This window comes from Kogia breviceps, chromosome X, assembly GCF_026419965.1.
Source record: "Kogia breviceps isolate mKogBre1 chromosome X, mKogBre1 haplotype 1, whole genome shotgun sequence".
NCBI classification, from domain to species: Eukaryota; Metazoa; Chordata; class Mammalia; order Artiodactyla; family Physeteridae; genus Kogia; species Kogia breviceps.
This window is the reverse complement of record NC_081330.1, coordinates 11,953,985-11,967,613: the sequence shown is the minus strand read 5'-3', so window position 1 is coordinate 11,967,613 and position 13,629 is coordinate 11,953,985. Positions and strand designations below refer to the sequence as shown.

The following is a 13,629-nucleotide window of genomic DNA, read 5'->3' as shown; positions in this document are numbered from 1 at the left end:
AAAAAAAAAATAATAATGGAAACTAATATCTCATCTTAATAATCATCAAATGAAATGTGGGATGGCTATATTATTATCTGACAAAGTAGACTTCAGAGCAAATAATATTACCAAGAATAAAGATCAGGAGGTTTCAAGATGGCGGTGGCTGGGGGGCTGACTGAGAGGCAGAGGTGAAGGCCCCTACGAAGTCAAAGAGGCCGAGAATCGTCCCCTCCCGGCTTCTCACAGTCCCAGGAGCCCAGCAGAAGTGTTTTTAGGTTTTGGTTTTGTTTTGTTTTCTAAACAAGCAAGTAAACTACACAAACTGTCAACATGGGATGGAGATCTACATCATCCACCAAGAGTGCAAAATTTATGAACCCCACAGACCAAGCCAGAAAAGAAGCTCGGAAGAGAGAATTAAAGAAGAACAAAAAACAGCGCATGATGGTACGAGCTGCAGTTTTAAAGATGAATGATCCCAAACAAATTATCTGGGACATGGAAAAATTGGATGAAATGGAGTTTAAGCCAGTGCAACAGCCACAGTTAAATGAGAAAGTGCTGAAAGACAAGCGTAAAAAGCTACATGAAACCTTTGAACGTATTTTACGATTCTATGAGAAAGAGAATCCAGATATTTACAAAGAATTGAGAAAGCTAGAAGTAGAATATGGACAGAAGAGGGCTCAACTTAGCCAATATTTTGATGCTGTCAAGAATGCTCAGCATGTGGAAGTGGAGAGTATTCCTTTGCCAGATATGCCACATGCTCCTTCCAACATCTTGATCCAGGACATTCCACTTCCTGGCGCCCAGCCACCCTCCATCCTTAAGAAGACCTCAGCCTACGGACCTCCAACTCAGGCAGTTTCCATACTTCCTCTTCTTGGACATGGTGTTCCACGTTTGCCCCCTGGCAGGAAACCTCCTGGTCCTCCCCCTGGTCCACCTCCTCCTCAAGTCTTGCAAATGTATGGCCGCAAAGTGGGCTTTGCCCTAGATCTTCCCCCTCGTAGGCGAGATGAAGACATGTTATATAGTCCCGAGCTTGCTCAACGGGGTCATGATGATGATGTCTCCAGCGCCAGTGAAGATGACGGCTACCCTGAAGACATGGATCAGGATAAGCATGACGACAGTACTGATGACAGCGACACTGACAGATCAGATGGAGAAAGTGAAGGGGATGAATTTGTGCAGCGTGATGATAATGAGAGAGAAAACAATGAAGAAAAGAAGTCAGGTCTGAGTGTACAATTTGCAGATACGCCTGGGAAATCAAGAAGAAGAAGAAGAACATGAAGGAGCTGACTCCTCTTCAAGCCATGATGCTTCGAATGGCAGGTCAGGAAATCCCTGAGGAGGAATGAGAAGTAGAGGAATGTTCAGAAGACGATGATGAAGATTCTGATGATTCTGAAGCAGAAAAGCAGTCACAAAAACAGCATAAGGAGGAATCTCTTTCTGATGGCACATCTTCTGCTTCTTCACAGCAGCAGGCTCCTCCACGGTCTGTTCTTCCTTCTCAGATACAAGCACCTCCCATGCCAGGACCACCTCCTCTTGGACCACCACCTGCTCCACCTTTACAGCCACCTGGACCACCTACAGGCCTTCCTCCTGGACCACCTCCAGGAGCTCCTCCATTCCTGAGACCACCCGGAATGCCAGGGCTCCGAGGGCCTTTACCCCGACTTTTACCTCCAGGACCACCACCAGGTCGACCCCCAGGCCCTCCCCCCAGTCCACCTCCAGGTCTGCCTCCTGGCCCTCCTCCTCGGGGACCCCCACCCAGGCTACCTCCCCCTGCACCTCCAGGTAACCCTCCACCTCGTCCTGGCATGACGCACCCACCTTTGGTGCCTCCACTTGGACCTGCCCCACCTGGGTTTTCCCACCAGCTCCTTTGCCGAACCCGGGAGTTTTAAGTGCTCCACCCAACTTGATTCAGTGGCCCAAGGAGGATGATACAAGCGCAGCCACCATTGAAAAGAAAGCCACAGCAACCATCAGTGCCAAGCCACAGATCACTAATCCCAAGGCAGAGATTACTCGATTTGTGCCCACCGCACTGAGGGTACGTTGGGAGAATAAAGGGGCTACTGCTACTCCCCAGAGAAAGTCAGAGGATGATTCTGCAGTGCCTCTTGCCAAAGCAGCCCCCAAATCCTGTCCATCTGTTCCCGTCTCAGTACAAACTAAGGATGATGTTTATGAAGCGTTCATGAAAGAGATGGAAGGGCTGCTGTGACAGCTTTGGATGCTAGAACAGGCTTCGGTTCACATCAGTGGTTCATGGAGAGAGAGGCTCTTATTCAACTTAGGTGAAAGAGCCACTTTCACTGTCAGGGTATTTTTAATTTCAGTTCAAGGAATATCCTAAAGTTTAGCCTTGTTCAGAATTTACTGCCTATAAAAGAGGGTATTTCATTCAAAACAGATTGGTTATTGAAGCAGTGCTGCTAACATCCATCCCCTTTCATACCACCATTTTCATCCCACTTCTTCCCCTACTCCAGTTCCTTGGAAACTTGTCATCAAGGGGATCTTTGTTACTTATTTGTTTTGAATCTCTTCTTGTGTGCTGTGGGCACTGGAGTAGAGATTTCTAAAAAACCAGTTTATTTCACCCCATCTTGCCTTTCACGTTTGAGTTATTTTTAATATTTTCTTGTAAATATTTTGTAATATCGTAGTGAAATGGATCACAATGTCATTTCCTAATACAAAGCAAGATATGTGGGAAGAAAATGTACAATTCTTTGATTAAAATTATTTCCCACTGACCTAAACTTTAAGTGTTTCATGGAATAAATAAATAAATGTTCTACACTAAAAAAATAAAGATCACTTCCTAATGAAAAAGGGGAACATTCATCAAAGACATAACAATCCTATCTGTTTATGTACCTAATAATAGAATTTCAAAATACACGAAGTAAAAATTGATAGAACTGCCAGGAGAAATAGACGAATCCACAATTTTAGTCTGAGATTTCAACATACTTCTCCCTAGAACTTACAGAACAAGTAGAGAGAAAAATCATAAGGTTATGGAAGACTTCAACAACACTATTAACCAACTTGACCCAATCAACATTTATAGGACTCCACACAACAACTGCAGACTACATATTCTCTTCAAGTGTACATGGAACATTCATCACATAACAGCCTCCCACCTGGTCTTCCTAATCCCAGGCTCTCATTCCCTTCAATTTCATTTTGCATATTACCAACAAAATTATGTTTCTAAAGCACTCGCCTATTTTATGTTTCAGGCTACTTCTCTGCTTTAAAATCTTTGGTGGCTCCCTAGTGCTTAAGGATTCAGTATAAGCATTTTTAATCAAATAATATAACATAGTGGAGCGAAGAGAGGCTTTGGAATCAGATCTTGTTTTAACTCTCAGTTCACCACTTACTATCTGTGTAACCCTTGGACAAGAAGTCTAATCTCTCTAATACCTCAATTTCATCATTTGTAAAATGAGTATAATACCTGATTTACAAGGCTGAGTATGGCTTATTGACAATGTGTTTAAAATACTTAGCAAAGCGTGTAGCATATAGCAGGAGCCCCATAAACAGCAAATTTTCTGATCATTATAATATTTTGATATTATTAACATAGCTTAAAAGGGTGTTGATAATCTTGCCCTGTGTTTCTACCAATCACTTTCCCCACGTACATATCTACACTCCAGCCACACCAAGTTACTATCCCCTAAACATATCATGCAACTTCATAGTTTTATCCCTTTCCCAGAATTATTAACCTGTGTGCCTATACTACAGTCCTGCCTCCTGTGAGAAGGTAACATCCTTCTGTGAAGGTTTCCCACTACTTTCCTAAAAATGTTGTGACCCCCTTCCTGAGACTCCTGTAGCACTTTTCACTTGGATCTATGATAAGGCTTCTTAACCTGGGGTGCATGGATGGGCACATCTGTGTGCTCGTTTGCATGTGTGTATTTGTTTGGAATGAGAGCCATAGCTTTCTTTGGATTCTCAAGGGGATCGATCACCCTAGAAAGATAGCAACCAAGGTTTACTAGATCGAGCACCTGTGACAGCAGACAGTAATTAATGGAAAGTTGGTGTGTGGGCTTCTCTGTGCTAAGAACCATTCCTTACCCGTCCTTTATGTTTCAGTACCTAACATGCTGCTTGGCACATTATCAGAGCTTAATAATTGTTGGCTATAAATGAATAAGAACATTCTTAACCAAGTGTAAGAAGTAACTTAAAATCTAAGGAATCTTTTTTTTTTTTTTTTTTTTTTTTTTTTTGCCACATGGCGTGGCTTGTGGGATCTTAGTTCTCCGACCAGGGATCGAACCCATGCCCCCTGCAGTGGAAGCGCAGAGCCCTAACCACTGGACTGCCAGGGAAGTCCGTCTGAGGAATCTTTGATAACTTCCTTCCTGTGCTCCTTCTTCCCATTCCCAAATCCAATAAGTCACCTCTCCAAAATCTCCCCTAATGAGAGCAGTTATATCAACCAATTCCTTTTTGTTCCAAATACTGCAGTCTAGATCTTCAAAGTGTCATGTAACTTTTCTACTTCGTTACCCTTAGCCACATCTCTGAAAATCCTGCTTTGCAAATATCATTCTCATGCTCAGTAATTTCCTACAGTAAGGTCCAAAGACCCAAGTCAGACATTCAAGATCTTTCACAATCCAGCCTCCATTTACTCCCCTTAAGGAACTTTCCAATCCAATCAAATGGATCTAATTGTGGTCTCCTAAACATGCTGCATGCATTCCCTGGTCCTGGCTTTTTGTTCACTACATTCCTTGCACCTGGAAGGAGAGGTACTCTCCTATCATCTCGCCTTAAATAAGCTCTATCGATCTACCGTGATTCGGCTCAAGTCCCGCCTCCCACAGGAAATCTTTGCTCACTGTACAACTCATCTCAAACCTCTGTCTCCCACCAACTCCTGGTATACTTATTGAGAGTCCCATTCATTTGAATATTAACATGCCAAACTATAATGTATTAGTTACTTCATTCCTATATGTTCTACCTTTCCAACTAGACTGTCAGCTCTTGAGAGTCAGGACACAATGCCTTATCCCAAGACGTTAGTTACTGCCCATTACACAGTAGATCCTAAATAAATGATTATTCATGGTGACTGTGAACATGATGATGTTGATGAGGTTTAGGATCCTTTCTTCCTTACGCCTGCCAACCTTGAAAATGAAGCAGTTGGTTTTTTACTTGTGTGTAATTTAGGAAAACCATTCATATAACTCCTCCTGCAAAGAAGACCTATGTTAAACAGAAAGGGGACATCGATACCAGAGAGATTAGCTATATTCTGTAGAATGAATGAAGAGTGTGGATGAAGATGCTACATACAGGCTGAGAGGGACCTAGGAACATGGCTTTATTTCTTCTTGTTTAATCTTGTTTAGACAGGGAGTTAGCCAAGGGCCCTGATGTCTGCTTCATTTTAAAGAGCCCTCTTAAGACTGGCACAGCCTTTCTGCCCACTCCCCTTGAGCGAGCAGCCCTGCAGTAAAAGAGACCGAGGACTGACTAAACTGTCTGATTTTCCTGCACCTGTGAGTAAAGGTTATATTTTTCATTGTATAGGAAATCCTGGAACTTTGGTATCTCTAAGTTTAATTATGTTGCCTTTGCTGCAAGCAGTGATTGCAGCATCGATTGCATTGCATCGACTCATACAGTCAGATGCTATCATCATTGCTGTGGTACCGATTTGGTTAGGGGACTTAGGGACTAAAAGCAAGATGCCCAATATTATTATAAGATGACACTGCTATGGGAAACCAGGTCTTATCTTCGAACATCGAATTCACCAAAGGTTCCGTTCATATTTGCACAATTTTTTGCTTGCTGTCTAAGCAAGGTGGGAAGCATCAAAACAGAAACAGTTGCCTCCTACTTCTAGAACGTATGCAGAGTTCCGTAATTAGAGATTTCTCAAGCAATACACCTTGTTGCTCATCAAATTATGCCTCCATGTAGGCAGTTTTAGAAGAGTTATGCCCTGTTTTTCAGGAACTGTATCCATTTCCTAGGGCTGTCATAACAAAGCACCATAAATTGGGTGGCTTAAGTTTATTAGATATGTATTCTCCCCAGTTCTGGAGGCCAAAAGTCTAAAACCAAGGTGTTGGCAGGGCCATGCTCCCTCCGAACTTTCTAATGGAGGACGCTTTCTTGACTCTCTCAGCTTTGGGGAGCCCCAGGTGTTCCTTGTTTGTGGCAGCATAACTCCAGTCACTGCCCCTGTCTTCACGTGGCCACCTTCTCTCTATAGGCATCAGCGTCCCTTCTCTCCTTATAAGGAAACCAGTCATAGTGAACTTTAAGAGCCCACCACACTCCCACACGACTCCATCCTAACTTGATTACATCTGAAAACACCCTATTTCCAAATAAGGTCACATTCACAGATACTGGGGGTTAGGACTCAAACATATTTTTGGGGGGACACAGTTTAACCCATAACAGTAACTAAGATATATAGGCCCACCATATATCTTGGCTGATATATAGTGCATCACAATTCTTTAACTAGAATCCTATTTGATATGACCACGGCATTTCCTTGAAACCTCCAAGAGGAATATTTTTGTGCAGGTGAAATACTTTGGACTCTCTAACAGTGCTTTACAACTGTAATGAAGTGCCACATAACCATGTAGAAATAGGGTCCCAGGACCTTTTCAGCTTACTAAGAAAATTTTTCTGAGATAGAGGTTAAGACATGGCAAGAGAGAAAACAAATTAACTGAGAAAGTAACAACATTTCATCGGTTCTTCAGTTTTAAAAGTCCCAGTGCTTGTTGCCAAATAAACTCTCTAACGAGTTCTTTCTTCAGAATAAATGGATTCCCCCTAGCTGAACACTTTTTACAGGTTAGTCAAATAAGATAAAAAATCAAAAGGCAAAAAAAATGTGATGATTGCACCAATAAAAGTGTTTGCAGGATGAATTGTTTGTATAAGTCCTAATGGCCACAGCTGTATCTTTGGTTCCCAAGTAATACCAATAGCTATTTGACATGAAGTTACTTTCTCTTAGACCTAATGAATATGAGCAGTGTCCTTAAAAATCCATTTTTATAAGCCCAAGCAACAAGAAATCCTAGCAAATTTACTCTCCTACTTATACCCACAATATATACCTGGAAAAGATTCTGAACAGTGCAGGTACATTGTAATCATGCTAACTGCCATTCCAAATCTTCCTTACCAAAAGATGATGGTGGCTTGAACTAGGATGATAGTGATGGGAGTGAGAAAAAGTTGTCAGATTCCAGAATGAAAGAAAAAAGAAAGGAAGGAAGGGAGGAAAGAAGAGTCAATCAGGGTAGAGTGAACATCATTTCCTGATGGACTGGATGTGGGGTATAAGAGACTATGAGGCAGAGAATAATCAAGGTGAATTCCAAGGGTTTGGGCCTGATCTAATAAAAAGGAAGGATGGAATTGGTGTTAAACTATATATGGAAGACTGTTTGTAGGGGAGGTATGAGGGTTGGGTGAAGATTAGGAGTCCTGTTTTCAACATGTTAGTTTTGAGATGGTTATTAGATATCCAAGTAGGTATGCCAAGTAGGAAGTTGGATATACAAGGATGGCGTTTAATGGAGGGATTCAGGCAAGAGATATACATGTGTTGAAAACACGTGTAAGTTATTTAAATTCGTGACACTGGATAAATTACCAAGGGAGTGAGTATAAATAAAGAAAAAAAGGTCCACGGCCTAAGCCTGAGTCATGCCAAAGTCAAGAAGTCAGTAGATGATGTGGAACAAGCAAAAGAGACTGAGAAAGAGCAACCAGTAAAGTAGGAGGAAAACTGAGAAAGTAGACTGTATTGTTCTAGAAGCTAAGTGAAGAAAGTTTTTCCAAAAGGAGGTGATCAACTGTGGCAAAAGCAACCAACAGATCAAGTAAAACGAGGACTGAGAATTGATCACTGAATTTGAAACGAGGATGTCATAACGACCTTGAAAAGGGCAGTTTAGTGGAGCCGTGGGGGCGAAAGCCTGTCTGGAGTGGGTTCAAGACAGAATGGGAAGAGATGAAGTGAAGACAGCTAGTGTAGACAACTCTATGAATTCTTATATAAATGGGAGATAGGAAATGGGACGGTAAGTGGGGTCAACAGAAGACTATTATAAACTGAGAGGAGTACTAGCATGTCTTTATGCTGATGAAACTGATCAAGGAGAAAAGGAAAAATACATGAGGGAAAGGGTAGAATTGCTGGAGAATGTAAGAGGGGAGATAAGATCTAATGCAGAGTTGGAAGAGGTGTCTTTTGAAGCAATGGAAGTTCATCTCTAGTCATTGGATAGAAGGCAGAGAATGTGAGTAGACATGAACTGTGTCTGCAGTTTTCTTCAGCCCGCTTCAATTTTCTCAATAGAGTAGGAAACAAGAACACTATCTGAGAGAGAAATTGAGGGAGGAGGTGTTGGGTGTTTGAAAGGGGAGAACGTGTGAAATGGTCATCTGGAAGAGTGGGCGCACGAACGGACTTGGGAAGCGCGGTGGGACTGTTAGGCGGCATGAAGGACCAGTCAGCAAGGCTCAGGTGAATGCTCAGAGAAGGCAGAGCTGGATTTAGCCAGGATTGTGGTTTTGCCATGAGAGATGGAGGCAAGTGATTAGAGGGTATCTACGTGGATCAATAGGATGATTGCATAATTTAAGCTGGGAAAGGAAGGAAAAGGTATGAGATAGGCGAGGGGTGGTGAACCACAGTAGAGCAGACCATGGCTGGCCTCCTAACTCCAACCCCACCTCTCAGAAGCAGAACTGAAAAAAGGGAAGAGGAGACCAACAAATCATGGGAGTTTTATTAATACCCTTCAACTTGTAGGGAAATGGAGTGAGGCATAGGTCCCCGTGGGCTCTCAGCAATGGCAGGAAGATCCAACAGGATTCATCACCTTTTCCAAAGCAATGTGTTGAGATAAGGAAATGAAGCAAAGCCGGCACGAGTGAAATACACCCCTGACTGGAGAGAGGGGCCCTGACGTGTTTCACAAGAGCTTAGTAGAAAAATATCCTCAACACGGGTTTCTCTACAAATACCCATGCTGCACCAGCCAAGCTCTCCACCAATAACACCAAGTCACCTAAGAGAACTATCCTCCAGCACTGACCTATAGAAACCAATACCCAGAGCTCATACTGTACCTCAGCATGGGACTGGGGTTTGAAAGGTGGACCTAGATAAAGACCACCATCACTTACTACTGAAGGTTTGGACAAAGCTGCCAATAATAAATAGGAGTGAGATGTAGAATTACAAAGCAACTGTGTAAACATACTACTGCAGAAAAAGAGGAAAAGAGGAGAAAGAAGGGGAGTTGAATGGAGGGAAGACTCAGCAAGTCTGAAGGAAAACAAAACAAGAAAACAAAGCAGTTTTAAAATTTGTTCGGACTTCATGCTAAAAAAAATAATAAAAGGAAATAAAACTGGAGTTAAATATAAGATAAAATCAGAGAACAGAGATGGAGCGGCTAAGAAAATAAAATGAAAACTAAAATGTTAATACACATTATAATATATAAATTAGAAATAACAAGAAAATAGAATGGACTGAATGGAGAAAAGATCTGAGAGAACGAAGGTCGATAAAAGTGTCCAGATCCCAATTCCAATTCAGCGGGGAGGGGTTTCCCCATCACCATCAAGCAACTGTCCAGACACCAACCAGGTGTCCTACAGTTCAAGTTAATTCTGACACCATCTAGCTGGAGACAGCATCAGATTCCACAGGTTGAGGGCTCAGTCCAGCCCCTTCTACTTCAGAGGCCGGCTGCAAGTTCAGGTTATCACTTGTGCTACTGACTGCCTGGCTATAAACTGGAGGTTTGCATGACCCCTCCACTGGGTTACATTAATTTGCTAGGGTGCCTCACAAAACTCAAGAGAAACATTTTACTTACTAGATTATGGGTTTATCATAAAAGGATATGACTCAGAAACAGCCAGATAAGAGGTACATAGGGCAAGGTATGGGAAAGAGCTCGGCGCTTCCACGCCCTCTTGGAGTGCCGTTCTCCCCAAATCTCCGCATGTTCACCAACTCGAAAGCTCTCTGAACCTGATCCTTTTGGGTTTTAAGGAGGCTTCATTATATGGGCATGTTTAGTTAAATCTTTGGCCACTGGCAATTGACTCAACCTCCAGCCCTTCTCTCTTCCCAAGAGGTGGGGGATTGGGGAGGGGGACTGAAAGTTCCAACCCTCTAATCACATGGTCAGTTCCTCTGGTGACCAGCCCTTATCCTTAGGTAATCTAGGGGCATTCCAAAAGTCACCATTAACATACAAAAGACACCTTAATCTTTCTCTTAAGAAATTCCAAAGGTTTTAAGAGCTCTTTGCCAGAAACAGAGAAGACAATCAAATATATATTTCTTATTATAAATCACAATATCATACGTAGTGTATGTCCAGGAAAAGGACATTAAATAACTAGAGAAACGATAACAGATGCGAAGGACAGATAAAGATGACCCAACAATTGGGTCTCTGAAATAAGGAACATTTTTAAGAAGGAAGAACTAGATCTTCTAGTCAAAAGGGCACGCTACATACCAAGAAACAGTGACACAATGAAACCACCATCAAAACATATTCTGGTTAAGTTATTAAAACTGAAGTATGAGGAAAACCTATTTAGGTATCCAGGCAGAAAAGGCAAGTGCATCCACAAGGCGGGAAATTCCAACCTCAGACACTTCCCTGGAAACTTTCGGTGCTGGAAGATAGACCAAAATCCTAAAGGAAAGTACATGTGACTCCAAAATGCTTTACCCAGACAAGTTGTTCAAGTATAAAGATAATAGGCAGATATTCTCAAACATGAATAAATTAAACACTCAGGAGCTGTAGCCCTAATGAGCTCCTCTTAAAAGAAATATTAGGGACTTCCCTGGTGGTGCAGTGGTTAAAAATCCGCCTGCCAATGCAGGGGACACGGGTTCGAGCCTTGGTCCGGGAAGATCCCCCATGCCGCATAGCAACTAAGCCCATGCACCACAACTACTGAGCCTGTGCTCTACAGCCCACGAGCCACAACTACTGAGCTCGCATGCCACAACTACTGAGCCCACGTGCCACAACTACTGAATCCCAAGCACCTAGAGCCCGTGCTCCGCAACAAGAGAAGCCACCGCAATGAGAAGCCCGCGCACCGCAAGGAAGAGTAGCCCCCGCTCACAGCAACAAAGACCCAACGCAGCCAAAAATAAATAATAAATAAATTTATTTTTAAAAAAATAAAATAAAAAGAAATACTACTTGATAATGAAGTTCAGCCAACCAAGAGGGGAGTCTAATGAAGAACTGAGGACAAGATAAGGTAATGGGACAGTAAGCACTGAATCCAATTAAACTAGAATTTAACTGAGAGAGTTGTGATTGCAGAATAGCAATGTAAATATTATAAGCTCTGATGACATAAAACCCAGACAAGTAACAGAAACTGAGAGGTGGAGGGGAAGGAAGTGAGAAAAGTGCTAAGAGAACTAAGGAGCTGGTCTTTTAAGGTCACTTATACTGTTAAAAATTAAAATATCGAGTCCTACAACAAATATTACTTCAGTCTCGTAATGACCTTTAGAATCTGTTTTCTTAATCTTAAAGAGATATTTTAGGAACCAACATCTCTCATGGCAAAGAAACTTTTACCTATGGCAAAGAAACTTTTACCTAACATTCAGTGATTTCTTCAGCTCTATTTTATTTTTCTTTTATTTAATTCAAGAAAACCAAAATCGAATACTTTTATTATTAAAACAATAACATGCTTCTATATGATCCAATTCTTTTAAATTTGTTTCCACCTGCACAGCTACACGTCCATTCATCCTTCTATCTTTATAGAGACAGCTATCTATGATAATAGCCACAAAGTGTGATATCAGTCATTTCTGAGCACTGATATTTGAGATTTTTAAAAACATATATTCTTCGTACTTTTTTATATTGGTTGAATTTTTATAGCTAGCCTGTGTCATTTCTATAAAATATATTCATTCTTATTAAAGGATCACTCTATGATAAAGAGGAAAGGGAGAGAGTTGGCCAAATATTTACTTTTGACCCTAAAATGAGTTTTTCACTGTAAGTCTCCCATGTCAGAACTACTTTACAGGGTCATCACTTAGGGCAATTTCAAATCGATTTAAGTTATTGAACATGCGCTGTCTGTACTGTTCCAACATGTAATTCTTTCTCCTCTTGCCTGTGGTGAAACAAACCCCAGCCAAGAGAACACTGACAGAAGACATAAATTATTCGGTGAGTTAAAAGGGCAACCGAGGCTTTTACTGTCTGCAGCAGTGGTTTAGGAACTGTGCCGAGAAAAGGATCCTGGTAGCAGTAGCTCTGTGATACTCTACCACAGGCTGCTGGAGACCATGGTAACTGTCTAGGCCTTCTATCAATACAAGACCATATCACAGGTCATACATAATCCAGAGCAGACAGAGCCTGAGAGAGACACCACCAGTTTAGAAGCATGCAGAAACAGCATAATTCTGAGGTTCTAGGTCAAGGGATACAGGATCAGTTTTATTTATAGACTTATAAATCTGTAGATTAACTACTAGTCCACTGAACATATAACTAATAAAGGTATGTGTCCTATAGAAATATTCATTAGACTGGGAATCAAGTCCCTCCCCTTGAAAACCAGGCAAGTCTGGCCCTCAGGGATGGGACCAGAGATCGTCAGAAAGGAATTTTCCTAACAGAAAAGTTGCAAAAATGATAGAGTTCACATCTACCCCTTATCCAGCTTCCCCTTATTAACATCTTACACAACCACAGTACGATCATCAAAACCAGGAAATTAACATTAATGAAATAGTATTAACTACAGGCCTTATTCAAGTTCCACCAGCTTTTCTACTAATGTCCTTTATCTGTTCCAGGTTCCACCTTGCATTCAATTGTTATTTCTCTTTAGTCCTCTCCAATCTGCAACACCTCCTCAGAATTCATTTGTCTTTCATAACCTGGACACTTGAAGAGTACTGAGCAGTTACAGCATGGGCCTCAATTTGGGTTTGGTTAGTATTTCCTCATGGCTAGATTGAGGTTATGTAGTGTTGGCATGAATGCCACAGAAGTCATGTTGTGCCCCCTCAGTGCATCGTATCAGGAGGTCCATCAGGCCCGTGTGTCTTATTACCCTTGATGTTAATCCTGATTAGATGGTTTAGGTGGTATTTGATTGGTTTCTCCACTGTAAAGTTAACATTCTTTTTTCTCTTTGCAATTCGTAAACATCTTTGAGTTATTTTGAGACTATGCCAATACCTTGTTTCTCCTCAAACTCTCACCTACTGATTTTCTTTTATCCATTGGTAGATCTTACTGTAAATAATTATCACTGCGGCGTTGGCCCAATGGTGATTCTGAATTTTGCTCATCCTTCTACACGTATTAATTGGAATTCTTCTACACGTATTAATTGGAATTCTTCTGTAAGGAAGAGCTGCCCATTCTCTTCTAGTATAGACTGAATGTTTGTGTCCCTCTAAAATTCATATGCTGTAACCCTACCCTCCAATACAATGATATTAGAAGATGGGGCCTTCGGGAGGTAATCAGGGCTAGATGA

General features: G+C 41.6%; 1 pseudogene; it reads left to right on the top strand.

Moving 5' to 3' along the window:
• The first annotated feature begins 273 nt into the window (after positions 1-273).
• LOC131747853 (WW domain-binding protein 11 pseudogene) lies at positions 274-2,824 on the top strand (annotated as a pseudogene).
• Positions 2,825-13,629: the final 10,805 nt, after the last annotated feature.